A 15,744-nucleotide genomic window follows, 5' to 3' on the forward strand; every position below is an offset into this window, starting at 1 on the left:
GGCAATCAAAGATTGATGCCAGTGCAAATAAATGAGCAGAACCTAACCATCTACAACGTCACAATCTGCAACCTCAGCACAGATGACGCCCATAAGCATGTGGGCAAGTTCTTGCTGCTTTGCCACACTGTCTCTGAAAAAATTGATCAGCTGTTGTGTCGCACGACTCTGCACGTCTGATTCATCCGCCATTTCCATCATTGCTTCAGCCATTAATTGGTTCACAAACATACATTTATTCCGTTGCATTCGAGACAGAGAATACTGAACAGATTCAGATGGCGATTTTGGCAGGCTTGTATTATTGATAGTGGAGAGTGTCTTGACCACTGCATCATAACATAAATTAGGACGGTAACCAAACAGATTAATCATGAGTTATTGCCATATTACCTGGCCTAGATTTACTGGAAAGAAACAATGGGGTTGCCTTGCTGTTTTCAGAGTTTGTCTTTTTATCTTCAGCAGCCTACACAAAATTAACACACTAGCATTGCTATCATTGGCCAAGTCAGATAATAGGAAAGCAACATTGACACAATGAACGTTTGGGCAACTAGCCTACACCAAATTAACACAATATGGCACAGCTATCATTAGCCAGGTAAGGTAATACGAAAGCAACATTGACACAATGAATGAATGGGCAACCAGAGAAGCACTACAATTCAGTAATGTGCGTGATATGAGATAGCACATTCATGCAGCTCAGTACGCAAAACTACCAGGCAGTTTTCCTTACAAAAATCAACATTGGCGCCTTTAACATTTTGCTACAACTAATTTTAGATCAGATAAAGGTTAGATTCACGCCGATTAACAAAATACATGCTGATGTAAAAATATAGTGATATACAACAGGTACTTACATCAGCACTGGAGCACAGAGAATTCCCGCAAGATATTTTCCTCGAATACGATCCCAATGGAGGAAGTCTTGTATCCTTTAACCTTATTTTCTAAAAGAGAGACGGGTAAGAAACATGTAGAAAATATGATCAGAATGCTATAAAATTTCATGATGCGAGGATACGCACACACTTCTTAGAATGGAGTTGACATTCTTTTGCTGGACTAGAGCGGGCTAGTTCTTTGGCCACTGGAATCTGCTTATTATCAGTGGGAGTTGGGTTTCTCTGTGTTAGAGCAGTATCTATGAAAAATGGAGTTGGTTTATTATCTCCTGGCGTTTGGATCTTTTGCAAAGACCTGGTTTGTAACCCTTCAGATTCTAACATAGCCGTCTTCCCCTTGCATGCCTTATATAGAAGAATGGTGATTCAGTTATAAAACATGCTACAGCAAAGATGGAATAAGTATTGAACACTAGAAAGGCATGACATATTGACATGTATTCACTCCATCCGGAAATAAATGGATGGGTCTAGGCGTATTTCAGTTCTAGATACATCCAGTTTTATCCATTTCTGTGACATTTAATCCGGACAGAGGGAGTATGATGTAAGAGCTAGGGATACGACAGGACAACACAGTAAAAAAACACTGAAAAACCCACTGCAGAACCAAAGTATTCAAACCCACTGATATGAGATAGTACACTCATGCAGCTCAGGATGCAAAACTACCAGGCAGTTTTCCTTGCAAAAATCAACATTGTGGCCTTTAATCATACATTTTGCTACAACTAAATTTAGATCAGATAAAGGCTGGATTCACGCCGATTAACAAAATACATGCTGATGTAAAAATATAGTGATATACAACAGGTACTTACATCTACAATGGAGCACAGAGAATTCCTGCAAGAATCTTTCCTCATAAACGATACCATTGCAGAAAATCTTCTATCTGTTAAGCTTATTTTCTAAAAGAGAGATGGGTAAGAAACATGTAGAAAATATGATTAGCATGCTATAAAATTTCATGATGCAAGGATACGCACACGCTTCTTAGAATTGAGTTGACATATTTTTGCTGGACTGGTGCGGACTAGTTCTTTGACCACTGGAATCTGCTTATTATCAGTAGGAGTTGGGTTTCTCTGTGCTAGAGCAGTATCTATAAAAACTGGAGTTGGTTTATTATCTCCTGGCGTTTGGTTCTTTTGCAAAGGCCTTGTTTGTAACCCTTCAGATTCTAACATAGTCGTCTTCCCCTTGCATGCCTTGTATAGAAGAATGGTGCATTAATTATAAAACATGCGACAGCAGAGAGATGGAATAGGTACTGAAGAATAGAAAGGCATGACATATTGACATGTATTCCCTCCATCCAGAAAAAAAGCATGGGTCTAGGCGTATTTCAGTTCTAGATACATCCTTTTTTATCCATTTCGGCAACATGTAATCCGGACGAAGGGAGTATGGTGTAAGAGCTAGGGATACGACATGACAACAAAGCAAAAAAAACAGTAGTTGAATGTAAAACTGTATGCTAGCGGAATACGTACAGAAATAACTAAGGCAACATACACGTGTATGATTGGGAAAATAAGATGGCATTGCAACAGAGCACTAGAACAACACTTCAATGTAAAAAAACATGGTATGGTAGACAGATGAAGTACATACTGATGAATAATAATGCATAAGATATTCAGAAGCATGACTTCCAAATTAAGCAGATGGCATTGCGATAGAGTAGAATGATAGTACTTGAATTTGAAAACATGTTATCATGAATGGAATAGGTACTGAAAAATAGGAAGGCATGACATATTTACATGCATGATCAGCATGCTAAGCACATGGCATTGCAACAGAGTAGATACACTCCAGGACATTATATGCATGTTGTACCCATATCACAGGCCTAGTTAGAGCAAGGACATTGTGGGGTGAAGAGGATTCATCATCTTTCTGCAAGTCTTCTGAAGAACTGCCTTTACATGTTCCATCATATTGGGTATCATTGACATCAAGTTTATTGGCCTTTACATTGCTCCGTGAGGTTCTTGTGGATATATCAGTGTGTGCAATTATATCTGACATGCATGGAAGACAACTAGTAGTTAGATTTATGTAATGAGTGCTTGTAGGAGACGGCATAAATAGTAGGACTGGGGTTAACTAGCAGCAATAGGTCTCATAAACTAAAGGGAGAACACAGATGAAAGCTACAGAATATGTATCGTTTGTACTCGAGATTAACTAGATGGCACACAAAAGTATTAAAGAACAACATATGAAATACTAGAAGTGGTATAATACTACAATCACCAGCCTGTGGGATAGCATTGGCTGATGGATGATAACTATGGAACAGTGTTACCTCAAGAACAAGTATCTTAGCTGAACTATGGAACAACGTTAACTCCTGAACAAGACGCGTAAGAGATCAGCATGAATATAATGAAATGTGATGATCTATTTTCCATGCTTAGATGAATAACAAAGCCATAAATGTTGCACACAAGTAAGATGAGGGTACAACCTATCTGGCTGCCATCCATAGGAGTGAGCATCATGTGCTGACTTGTCGATGGCCCTGCAGTTGTTGTGGATGTGCATGTCGGGCACGCGCATTCGATGCAGGGAACTGTTGAGTGGGGACTATAGCTCCCTTCTGGTGTATGCTTCCCTTGCTGGAGCAGCTGCGGTGAGTCGGAAGACGGTGTGTCTGAAGATGCAGATAACACATAATGTTAAGAACGACATATCTCTTTGATCTGAAGAAATACACTAAGAGATCAACAGCAAGGTACGAGAGTGGTCACACGTCTATTGACTGAAGACTAAATTGGGGTCGCACGATTTTATTTTATTTTGGTATTGTCCGATCTACGCCGGATGGCTGGCCGTCTTGTGCCTCCCGGCTGACACTGTTCGGAATCTTCCCCGAAGAGCCAGCGACCAACGACAGAGCAGCCTGCCTCCACCATCCGTGGCCCCAGCCAAAACCCCGCTCCCCGCCCCACCGCATTGTCGTGGTTGCACCGCCCCTGGGCCAATCCACAAAGACTCCCCGTCATCCAGATCCGGCGGCGGCAGTACCTTCAACCCATGCAACTCTAAAAGATAGCCATCTAAGCGCCGCTTCCGCGATGAACTAGCGGCCCCGCACCCTTACGTTAGACACCAGCCAACCGGTAGCCTAGGAGCTCCGTCTCCTCGAGGGGTGCTGCTTCCCATTGCAAATCGATTGGCCCAGAATAAAAATTCAGACAACTGACGCCTAAATAAAGTGATTTGAGATGAGGGTGCGACCTATCTGGGGGCATGGTGAAGTAGGCAGGTCCAGCTGCCGAGTCGGTGAGGCCAGCGCGGTTGCGGTGGCGACCAACGGCAGGGAAATAGCGATGTCGCGACGGTTGACGGCTACGCCGAAGCAGCGCCAGGACTCTGGATGAATCTGAAGTTGGAGCCGCTCCGGTGCCATGAACAACGGCGGGGGTGAATCGGCTCCGGTACGGTTCACGCGGCCGTCGTTGAGGCAGCACCAGCAGCACGGAGTAAGAGGCACACAGCCCAGTGCACGACGGCAAATGGACAGCGTCTCCGGCATTAGGGAGGAGGGCGGCTGTGAAATTGGTGCGGTGGGGGCGCCATGGAGGTGGGGCTGAGGTTTTGCGGCTCGGGAGAAGGGAGCTTCCCAGGGAGAAGGTGATTTGGCGCCCACGAGGTATGAATGGGGGCGGCGGGGAAAATTGGGAGGGGAGTGGAACCATGTCTTATGGACGCATTTGTCTGAAATGTGAGGGGGAGTTACAGTTCTACCCTTGCCTATAGGCTTCTCGGCTTGGGTCTGTGTACTGAGGGTCGGGGATAGTAGAGTAACTTTGCTTCTCTGGGCGGGAGCGATTTCGGGCGAGGAGGGCATGTTTTGAACTATAGTGGGCGCGAGCGATTTCGGGCGAGGAGAGCGTGTTTTGCCAACCATGGTTTATGAATTATTCTGCACATGTCATTTCGGCCGAGGAGAAGGCGCGCTTGGATGAAGTTACGAACATACCCTCGATGTACAACGGGCCAACTGATGCGTGTCCCACATAGGACGGTAATTTCGCGTCTCCCATTTATTTGCTCGGGCGAATTCCACCGAGCAGAGAGGATGTTTAACAGTTCATTCAAATTTTGGGAGAACGAGCATCCACGTCTACCTTACCAAGTCGATTCGGATCAAATTTTGAAATATTAGCTTGCCATTTCTTTTTTAGATGGAGAGATGATGCTCGGGAGTAATGTGTTTTTACATGCTCGTTGCTAGCGATTTACTATATGACAAATAGTTGACCCACTCAAAAACGCGAATCAAACCCAAAATGAAATATCTCGATTCAATGAAATAGCTCGTTCAGTAGGTCAAAATAGTGAACTAAATCCAAAATTGAACACCTCAATCGAGTAGCATGTTGTACAGTACTATAGTACTCCATGAACATGTTGAAAGTCAAATTAATGAACTTGTTTGATATACGCATATATCCGTCATGTGTGGATTGCAGACAACATGTTCTCCAATTTAAATATTTGAATGCAAGTTTATATCGAAACATGGTTTATATCAGTCTTTGATGCATAAAACGCGACCTCCCCCTCTCCCGGACTCCTGTTCTCTCTCTCTCTCGCCGACAATCTTCAATTCTGTCGCACGCATCCGACATAAAAACCTTGTTCATCCCTCTCCCTTTCTCTCCATCTCTCTCTCTTTGTGTGTGTGGGGGGGGATCTTTCTAGTTCGCATGCATATATACACCATCTATAGGTCTCTCTTGCACACTATGTATGATACTCTAGCTAGTCCAAGCTAGATATCTTGGGTGCACTCATCGTACGCACACAGATTCCTTGGCTCTTTGCCTGTAACTCTCTCACGCACCACTATGTCGTCTCGGAGCTCTTCCCCCCTCTCTCAAACTCTCCGTCCACCCGGGTCACACATACACATGCATATCTCACTCGCACTCGATAGGCCCATCTAAAACTCTATCTCTCCCCCTCGTTCTCTCTCCATCTCACACGTGCACACACACAATCTCATGCCCAGCTAGCCAAGAATGATGGTCTCTCACTCAATTGTAGACACACGCAGTCCCCCCTACATGTATATGACTAGCTAATCTTAGTCTCCATCACAAACATGTGCATGGTCTATCTCGATTTCTCTCGGGGCATCTTTCTATCGCGCACACACTCCCTCGATCTCCCACCCATATAGTCCCCTCACGATCTCGACGGGATCTCTCTATCACAAACACACCCTTTCTCCCTCCCCATGCGTGCATGCCATCCATGTGTCCCTCTCGACCTTTGTTCCTTGTTGGCCACACCTCTATTGGACATGTGCTACAGGGGTGTCTCTCTCCGTTGCAAACAATCACACACTAGCTATCTTCGTGTATCTCCTCGCCTCGCTTTTCCATCTCGGAGATGCATGCGTGATATGTTCGCATAAGAAACGAAAAAACACACACTATCTAATTTATCGTTTGTTGTCACTTTCTCTTTCACACACACTCTTTTTGCACACTTACTCATTCTCCTTCGCACGCACTTGATCTGTCTCGACCGATGCACTATCCTCGGTCCATAGTATATAGATTTATTGAAAAGTCAAACATCACAAAGTTTGACCATGTATGTGGAGAAAAAGAATTACATCTAGTATGGCAAACATATACCATTAGATTCACCATGAGATGTAGTTTTGTATGATGTATCTTTGGTGTTGTAGATATAAATAACATTTGCGTAAACCTGATCAAAGTTTCCAAAGTTTGACTTCTGAAAAATTTACATGCACTGCATTATCGAGCGGATGGAATATCTCTTTCCCCCTCTCAGCTATCTGATGCACCACTCAGCCTTATCGGGGCTCCTCAATCTCTCTCAAACTTTATTGGTCAGTTTGGTTCATGACCTGACCCTCATGCCTTGATGGCCGGTACTACCTGGTGTGGACGTGAGATGTAAAATATTTCTGCCTGGCCAGGCTTGTGTGGTGCTGAAGCGTTTGATTCATGCCTGGGCCAGGCAAAGCATCAATGTCCCATAAATCAATCCATGGATCAATTATTTAATGCTAATATCCATCCATGTTGTTGTTAGCCTCGTGGCCACACGACCAGGCACGACCAGGCGTTCGAAATCGGTCGCCTGGGCCAGGCTACTTGCAGTGTCTGGAGTTCAGCCAGGCTAATTAAAGTGCAAGGGAACCCAGGCCAGGCGGGATTTCTTTTTCACAGGGTAGCAACCAAACAAGCATGCATGAAATCCAGCCACAACCCCAGGCCAGGCAAAAGATGCTCAGGATGCAAGCCAAACTGGCCTTATATCTCCCTGGTTCACACATACACATGTCTCGCTCGCGCTATGCATATAGACCCATCCAACACTCTTCGTCCTTGTTCTCTCTCCATGTGACATGCACCCCCTAAGTACCATAATCCCTCAATCCATCATAGGCGCAAGCACCCCCCCCCTCCTAAGTATGATTATCTCTTACTAGCCATCTGGAACACACGTATTGTCTCCTTCCATCCATACGTCTATCTCGATATCTCTTGGGGCATCTTCTATCGCGCACACACCTTGTCACTCGACCTCCCACCCATGTAGTCACATCACGATCTCCAGGGGATCTCTCTATGACAAACATACACTCTCTCCTCCCCATGTCTGCATTTTCTCCATATGTCTCTCTCGACCTCTCTCCCTTGTTTGTCAGACCCCTCTTGGCCACGTGCTAGGGGTCTTTCTCTCTCGGTTCCAAACAACCACACACTATCTCCTCACCTTGCCTCCGTTGTCGAATATGCATGTGTGATATGTTTGCATAAGACACGCACGCTTTTTCTCTACTTTTATCGTGTGTTGTCCATGTCTCTTTCACACACGCACGCACACTTTTTTCACTCTCTCTCTCTCTCTCTTGTTAGGGACTCTGTCACGTCCATAAGCATATGGATGTTTTGAAAAGTCAAACGTCAGAAATGTTTGACCAGGTATATGTGGAGAAAAAAATTTACATCTGGAATGATCATTAGATTCATCACAACATGTACTTACTTCATACTATCATTTATCTTTGGTATTGTAGATATAAGTAATTTCTTTATAAACTTGGTCAAAGTTTCAAAAGTTTGACTTAAAAAAATGTTGGAACTACATTATCGAACGGAGGGAGTAGCTCTTTCTCTCTCTCTGCTATCTCTCACGGGCCTCCCCTCTCACTCGAACTCTCTATACCGACGGATTATACGCTCACTGTGTTAGCGTATAGCTCCGTATATTGTTTAGTTGACCGGTTAATCAATCCACATGTTGCCTGGTCAGCTCGTGTTCTGTATCTTCGTGTGCTAGCCCATGTGGCAGTGGGTGAAAATAAGTAAACTAGAGGCCCATCTGACACGCGGTGAAGTAAACAAAGTTGAAACCACTCGGGGTAGCACCCCACATGCTAGTAAGTTGAAACCAAATTAAGATGACAAGTGTAGTGTTCAAAACTGCATCTATGCACTGCACCGATAGAAATGTTTTTAGTATTTTTTCTCACGTGATCACCTGCATCGTTTTTATGTTGTACTACTATAGTAGCCTAGGCTAGTCATAGTGGAAAGTAACTTAGACTACTCCAGTAACTATATGGTTACCCTAAGAGCAAGTACTACCTCCGTCCTGGTTTACTCTTCCAATTTTGTAGTATCAAAATTTGACCATAGATTTAACTGACAATATGTTAATGCATGTCACTAAGAACTATATCGTTGGATTCGTATTTGAACATAATTTCAAATGGTGTAATTTTTAGTGACATGCATTGGCATTTTCTTAGGTAAATCTATGGTCAAAATTTTATACTAAATACGAGGTAGTATTAAAAAAGTGGGCTACATAGGACAAAACATGTGCCAAATTCACTTGTGATGCATTTGGCATCGATGCCCCTCCATTGCTCACCTGGTGTCCCAATCTGGATCACCTACTTTGCTCCAGTGCCAAATTAACTCACGCAATGAAAAAACACTGCGTGGGAGAGAGAGAGGATTGAGGCAATAAAAAAACACTTGTTTGGGAGAGTGGAAGGCTGGTGTAGTTGGTTTGATTGATTTGTTTATACATGTGGGTCTATGTGCACAGCGATGCCAACTCTCTCACATCGCCAGAGCGGTGCCAAAATCTTTTGATTTGACATCGATGCGTGTTATGTGGCATACCTTTGCGAAATATGGCATCGGCCACATAGTGGAAGGCAACAAATTCCCAAGTTGTTCACGTGCTCCTAGTTAAATGAGAGGAAACAGAGAGAGAGAGAGAGTGAGTGAGTGAGTGAAAAAATATCACTAGCCAGCCAACCGTATCGTATGAGCGAATGATATTGGTACCTCTTGATGACACGGCAATCTTATGCAGCCAGCTGCTCTAATATGTTCTCTTCTTTTGTAGATAAAAAAAGACCCGAAAGTGAAAAATGTGTTGCACTATAACAATCTCATCGAATGCCTTTGCCGGGTTTCTGATCCACGGGCACCTATGGGACCGGCGGACCGGGTCCCTTTTGGTTCGGCGGGGGGCGGAGGTCGCGCAAAGAGCAGATCGAGGCGAAGCACGCGAGCGATTGGTCGTGCCAGGAGTAAATCAAGGCGAAGCACGCGAGCGATTTACCCAGGTTCGGGCCGCAAGGATGCGTAAAACCCTACTCCTGCTTTGTGGATTGGTATTGATTTCTAGCTCGGGAGCGAGCGTGAGTGTGTGGAATTGCTGAACCTCGCGAGAGCTCTCGAGATGGCCGACCCCCATCTACGTTGCCCCGGGCCTCCTTTTATATGCTCAAGGGGTTACCGACATAGGGCAACGGAGGGCAAAAGTGGAAAGGTGCCGTGGATAGGCACAGCTAGGTGCTGTAGTAGGCACAGCTAGCTGCTACAGTGTTATCATACCTAACCCTGACGGCAGGGGACAAGGGCATTAAATGCCCGTCTGTGTCGCCTAGACAGCACCGAAAGGGACCGCTAGGGACGCCACCGTCTTGCCACGATGGTTGTCTTGTCAGCGCCTGCGTGCCACCGCACGCCCCTAGCTGCACAGCCTCCTGCCACGTGCGCTCGGGAGGGGCCCCGGAGCGACACGTGGGTGGATGTGCTGGAGCGCGGGCGTGGAGTGGGGGCTTGCCGCGGCAAGCGCCTTGCCGCGGCCGTCGTCTTGTCGCTTCCGGGAGCTTGTCGCTCACCGGGCCTTGTCGGGGCGCGTAGCGCGCCGCGGCAAGTTCCTTGGAATGCCTTGGATGGCCTTCCCGGCAAGCGCCTCTTGCCGGGGCCTTGGGACGCTTCTGATGGCCTTCCCGGCAAGCTCCTCTTGCCGGGGCCTTGCCTTCTTCCCGGCAAGCTCCTCTTGCCGGGGTCTTGTCTTGAGTACTTTGTTCTTGAATGGTCTTCAAAGGGACCACGGAGGATCTTGGCGGTGACCTGGCAGGCCTTGCCGCGGGACGCTGCGACTGCCCGTGCACCAAGTTCGGGGTACTAAGGGTACCCCTACTTTAGTACACCGACAGGAGCCCCCGGGCCTGGGCCAGACACGGTGCCGAGCGCTGTTGGGCCAGGCCCAAAACAGTGCACGGGCACGCGCGGCCTAGGTCACGCCGAATCTTCCTCTGCTTCCCCCGTGCCCTCCCCCCGAACGGCACGCGTTGAATGCGGCGTCGTGGGGGACGTCGTGGGGGTTCCTTCTCTCGAAATGCGGAACGTCCGCCCCCTTCCCCCTTTAAGAGCAGGGGAAGCGGGGGCAGTTGGCCCATTCGCCCGTTGCCGTTCCCAATCTCGGAAATCTCTGCCGCCCTCTCGCCTCCCCAAAGCAGAGGGAGAGAGAGCAGCGCTCCGCCCTCCACCGCCGCCAGCACCACCAACGCCGTCGACCCCCTCCACTGCTTCCGCCATGGCTCCGAAAGCCGACAGGGGGAAGACCGTGAAGACGACCGAGGCGCATCGGCTCGCGGCGCTGCGGAAGACGCGGGCTGTTTTCCCCCCCAGGCTCGGCGCGAAGGAGCTGAAGGTGGACTATTCTCTGTTCTGGTCGGCGGAGACGCGCGCGCATCCGCGCACAAGAGTTCTCCCCGCCGCCGCCTGTAAGACTGCCCAAAATGGGTACGCCTTCTTCGCGTTGTTCTTCTATTGCGGGCTCTGCCCGCCTTTCTCTGATTTCTTCTGCGACGTCATGAACACCTATGGGTTCCACCTCCTCGACTTCACCCCCAACGCCGTTCTGACGATGGCAGTTTTTGCGCATCTCTGCGAAAACTTTGTCGGAGTTCTTCCCAACGTAGCCCTCTTCCGCCATTTCTTCACTCCTCGAGTAGAGAGAGGAGAGCCTCTATCCGGCGGGATCGCCTGGATCTCGAGGCCCGGCAAGAAGGAGACCTATCTGGAGGGAGAGTTCCGCGGCAAGTGGGAGGAGTGGAGGGCTGACTGGTGCTGGATTGTCGAGGAGAGTCCGCAGCCCTTCACCGCCCGGCGCCAAACCCCGGTGGCGCGCGGTGATGACTGGAGCGACCTGGCCCCGGAGGACGACAGGCTGGGGATCGCCGTCACCAGGATCCTGCGCCTCCGGAATACCGGGCTCACTGTCGGCGCGGTTGGCGCAGACTTCCTCCGCCGCCGCATCGCCCCCCTGCAAGAGCGGGGGAGGCCGACTTGGGAGTTCAAGAACGCGGCAGACATTATGAGGCTGCGACCGGGCCTCAACTACAACTTCATAGTTCTGGAACTCCATGCGATGCTGCAGGAGCTGTTCAGGTACGACCCCCAGCATCCCGAGGTGTTCAGGTTGCCGGGGGGCGTCGTGCCTTTGTGCAACAACTCCGCGCTCGACCGCATCCGTGCAATGATGCCGGAATGCGACTCGCACGGGATTGTTCCAACTTGGCAGGAGCCTGCCGACGAGGTCGTGCAGCACTTCTTCGACAACTTGGTGGAAGTGGCCGTCCGCCCCGACGAGAAAGACGGCCTCACCCGCGACACCACTGACGCGGAGATGGCGCGCATCGCCACCAGGCTGGAGGAGGCGGCGGCAGCCGCAGCCGCGGGCAAGTTTGGGTTCACCACCGCGGAAGCAGACGCGGCAGAAGTGGCGAGCTGTGGCGAGCAAGGGGAGTCTGCCGGCAAGGAGGGGCTTGCCGGGCAAGATGCTGAGCCGAGCGAGCCTACCAAAGATACGGGCAGCTCGCGGCAAGCCGACTCCTCTTCCTCCTTGCCTCCGGACAGCCCACCAGAATCAGAGGCCCCAACGCCGCCCAGGAGGCGTCTCCGCAAGGCTGGTGATGAGGCGGAGCGGCAAGCGGGTCAACAGTCGCCACGTCGCGTGACGCGCTCGACCACGGCAAACACCGTTGCCGCGGGAGCGCCTCATGCTACGACGGCGACTGGAGCGGGGTCTAGCCGGACCACCGCTTCGATCCCTACCGCTTCCCGTGCCGTGTCGACAGCCGGAGCGAGGTCTTCTCAGACCGCCACCACTGCTCCCGCTAAGCGGCCAAGGGAAGCTTCTCCTCCGCCTCCTCGCTCTGGGAGCGCGCCGGGCTTCGACTTCTCCGCGCTGAGCTCCGACGAGGAAGATGAAGAAGAGTAAGCTTCTCTTGCTGCACTCGCATTTCTTCGGTTTTTGTTGTTGTTCTTGCTTCTCAATTGCTTTTCCCTGAGCCTGCTCCTTTTTAGGACTCTGGCCCAGAGAGCGGCAAAGAGAGCTAAGGCCCCGGTGGTCATCGTCGAGGACGTGCCCACTGCGACAACAGGCGGCGCGCCCGAGACAACCTTGCCGGACCTGGCGACTTTCCTCCATGGCAGCCCCCAGTGTAAGTGTGTGAACTTTTTGCCGCGGTGAGGCGTGCATGGGTACTTGTCGTTGCTGATGTCCGCTTGTCGCCTTGTGTAGGAGCAGAGCAGCCTCACCAGGAGCGTCCGGAGACAGCCCCCGACATGCCATCTGCTTCAACTACGCCGCCCAGGGAAAATTCTCCGGCAAGAGATTCTCCGGCAGGGGGTGGCTCTCCGGTAAGGGGAAGCTCTCCGCCAAGGGACGGCACCAGCATCCCCCCAGCGGCAGAGACCATGGCCACCGAGCCCAGCGTAGGTAATCTCCTTGCCACAAATCTTCCCTTGGGTTCTTCTTCTTCTGGTCTCTTTGAGTTTTTGGCTGGATCTTGTTTGACTCTTCCCCCCTTTGTCGGCCATCAGACCCATCCGATGCGGAGCGGATGGAGACCGAGGTCGCTGCTGAGGACGCAGCCGGGGGTGGCGACGCCGCCAGCGCCGAGGCCGCCAAGGCTGGCGCCGCGGCGGCTGGCGCGGGATCTGGCGATCGTACTAATGGCCCAGAGGCCGCAGGAGCGCCAGGCGCTGCACCAACCGCCGACCCGTCCGCCGAAGCCGCAGCGCCAAGCATCGAGGAGCCCCAGCCGGGCGTTTACTTGAAAGCCGGCGAAGGCGTCTTCATCAACCTCCCCTGGGCATCAAGCTCCAGGGCGCCGGTCGAGGGGGAGGTCTTCGACGGGGAAGTGCTTGCCTCCGCGGGTCTGAAGCTGGTCGATGCGCCGAGCAGCAGTAGCAATGAGCCCGAAGAGGAGCGGCTGCTGCGCAGGTTGATGTCGCTCTACCGCGCGCGACAAGCCAAGCTGGAGTCCCGCGAGGCGCTTGTCGCGAAGGCGGGAGCAGACATTGAGAAGCGCGCAGACGAGCTCGCGGGTTTCCACCGGGAAGCCGTTCGATCCTTGGCAGAGGAGCGGGAGCAGCTCGCTGAGGCAAAGAAGGCCTTTCTCCTCGAGAAGGCCGAAGCCGAAGAGCTGCAGCGACTTGCCGCCGTGAAGCTAGCCGCGGAAGTGGGCGAGCAGGCGCAGCGGAAGGTCAACCTTGACGCTCACGAGGAGGAGCTTGCCGCGCGCGAGGAGAAACTGGGCGGAGCCCTCAAGCAAGCGGAGGACGCTGCCGCCGCTGCCGAGGCCGCCAAAAAGGTGCTGGAGATGAAGGTGGTGCAGCTGGAGGCTGACCGCAAAGCATACGGCGAAGAGCTCAGCGCCGCCAAGGACTCCAACGCCGCCCTCGAGTCGAGGCTGGTCGCTTTGACCAAGGCGCTGGGCGGCGCCAAGGAGCGGGAGGCGGCCTTGAAGAAGGAGATCGATGCCGACAAGGCGTTGCTGGAGAGTGCTGCCACCACCCAAGACGCCTTTAGGGATACGGTGGAGCACTGGACAGAGAGCCTTGTGAACGCCGCCGGGGACATCGACAAGGAGCTGGCGCAGCTGGGGGTGGAGGACTTCGGGTACTCCTCCGACGAGAACCTCCAACCTAGCGCCAAGCTCACTATGTTCTTCCAAGGCGTGGCGACGGCGCTCCAGCGGCTCCGGGATGAGATCCCGAAGCGGCTGGCCGACGAGTCGCGCGAGATCTCTGCGGGAGCCCTTCAGAAGGTGTTAATGAAGGTGGCCTTCTGCAATCCAGGCCTCCGCCTCCACAACGTCCTCAGATCCTTGCCGCCTGATATCGATCAGGAAGAGCTCAAGGCCCTTGTCGCACCCATTGTGGACATGGTGAGCGGGATCAAGAGGGTCGAGGGCGACCGCGTCGACTAGGCCGCCGGCTTCCTTCTTTCCTTGTCGCTGTTAGCTATGTCATAGAAAACATTTATTAGAGCTGCGACAAGCTATTTTGTAATATAACTTTCTTCTGGACAGCCATTGCAATGTTATTCCCTTTACTTGACTCCTCCCTTTGTATGTTTTTGCCCTACGCTTTTAGGGAACTTGCCGGTGCAGGCATCCGGTCCGCGAGCGCTGAGCGCGGAACTGGCGGTGCCGCTACCGACAAGAAACCTTGTCGCAGCCAGCTGCAGCTCACTTAAGTTGCTGAGCGGGGCTCGAAGCAAAGTAAGGGCGCGGCTAGTGTAGCAACTAGCCGCAGCTAACTTATGTTGTTGAGCAGGCTCAAAACGATGCGAGGGCGCGGCTAGTGTAGCAACTAGCCGCGGCTCACCTAATGTTGTTGAGCGAGCTCGAAACAACGCAAGGGCGCAACCAGCTACGAGTTGGCTCCTCCGCGCACAGGTTTCCCATACAAAGTGCAGTCGTTCAAGGGAGATAACTTGGAATTTAAAAGATTTGGCTGCTCAAACTTTGGCAACTTAGCTTTTCTGTCGTTTGCTTCCCGTCAAGACGAAATTCTTGAACGACGCCTGGTCCATACCCTTCTCTTCTCCCTTCCCCCCCGGCAAACTTGTGGGCGAGGGATCCTTTCTTTCCTTGGAAGAAGGAAGAAAAGAAAGAAGAGAAAATAAAGATATAGAGCCTAGCAGCTCGTCAACGCTTACCGTGGGATTGGTGCTGCACAAATGTCAGATCATATATGCCAGAAATTAGAAAGCATAAAATCGACAAAATGTGCGGAGCACGCGAGCTCTGCTGCGCACGGGATCTGCGCCCGGCCTCGTACAAAGGATTACATGCAACAGCGGCAAGACTTTGTACAAGAGGTGGTTGCCGGAACGGGTTCCGGCAACCGCACCTTACGGGTAAAACTTACGAAGATGCTCGATGCTCCAGGAGTTGCTCACTGGGATGCCATCTTCGGTCTCAGGGCGGCCGGCGCCGGGCCCAGTGACTCGTTTCACCCGGTAAGGGCCTTCCCATTCCGGCGTCAACTTTGTATGTTTTTACCCCACGCTTTTAGGGAACTTGCCGGCGCAGGCATCCAGACCGCGAGCGCTGAGCGTGGAACTGGCGGTGCCGCTACCGGCAAGAAACCTTGTCGCAGCCAGCTGCAGCTCACTTAAGTTGCTGAGCGGGGCTCGAAGCAAAGTAAGGGCG

This window comes from Triticum urartu, chromosome 7 (assembly GCF_003073215.2).
Source record: "Triticum urartu cultivar G1812 chromosome 7, Tu2.1, whole genome shotgun sequence".
NCBI classification, from domain to species: domain Eukaryota; kingdom Viridiplantae; phylum Streptophyta; class Magnoliopsida; order Poales; family Poaceae; genus Triticum; species Triticum urartu.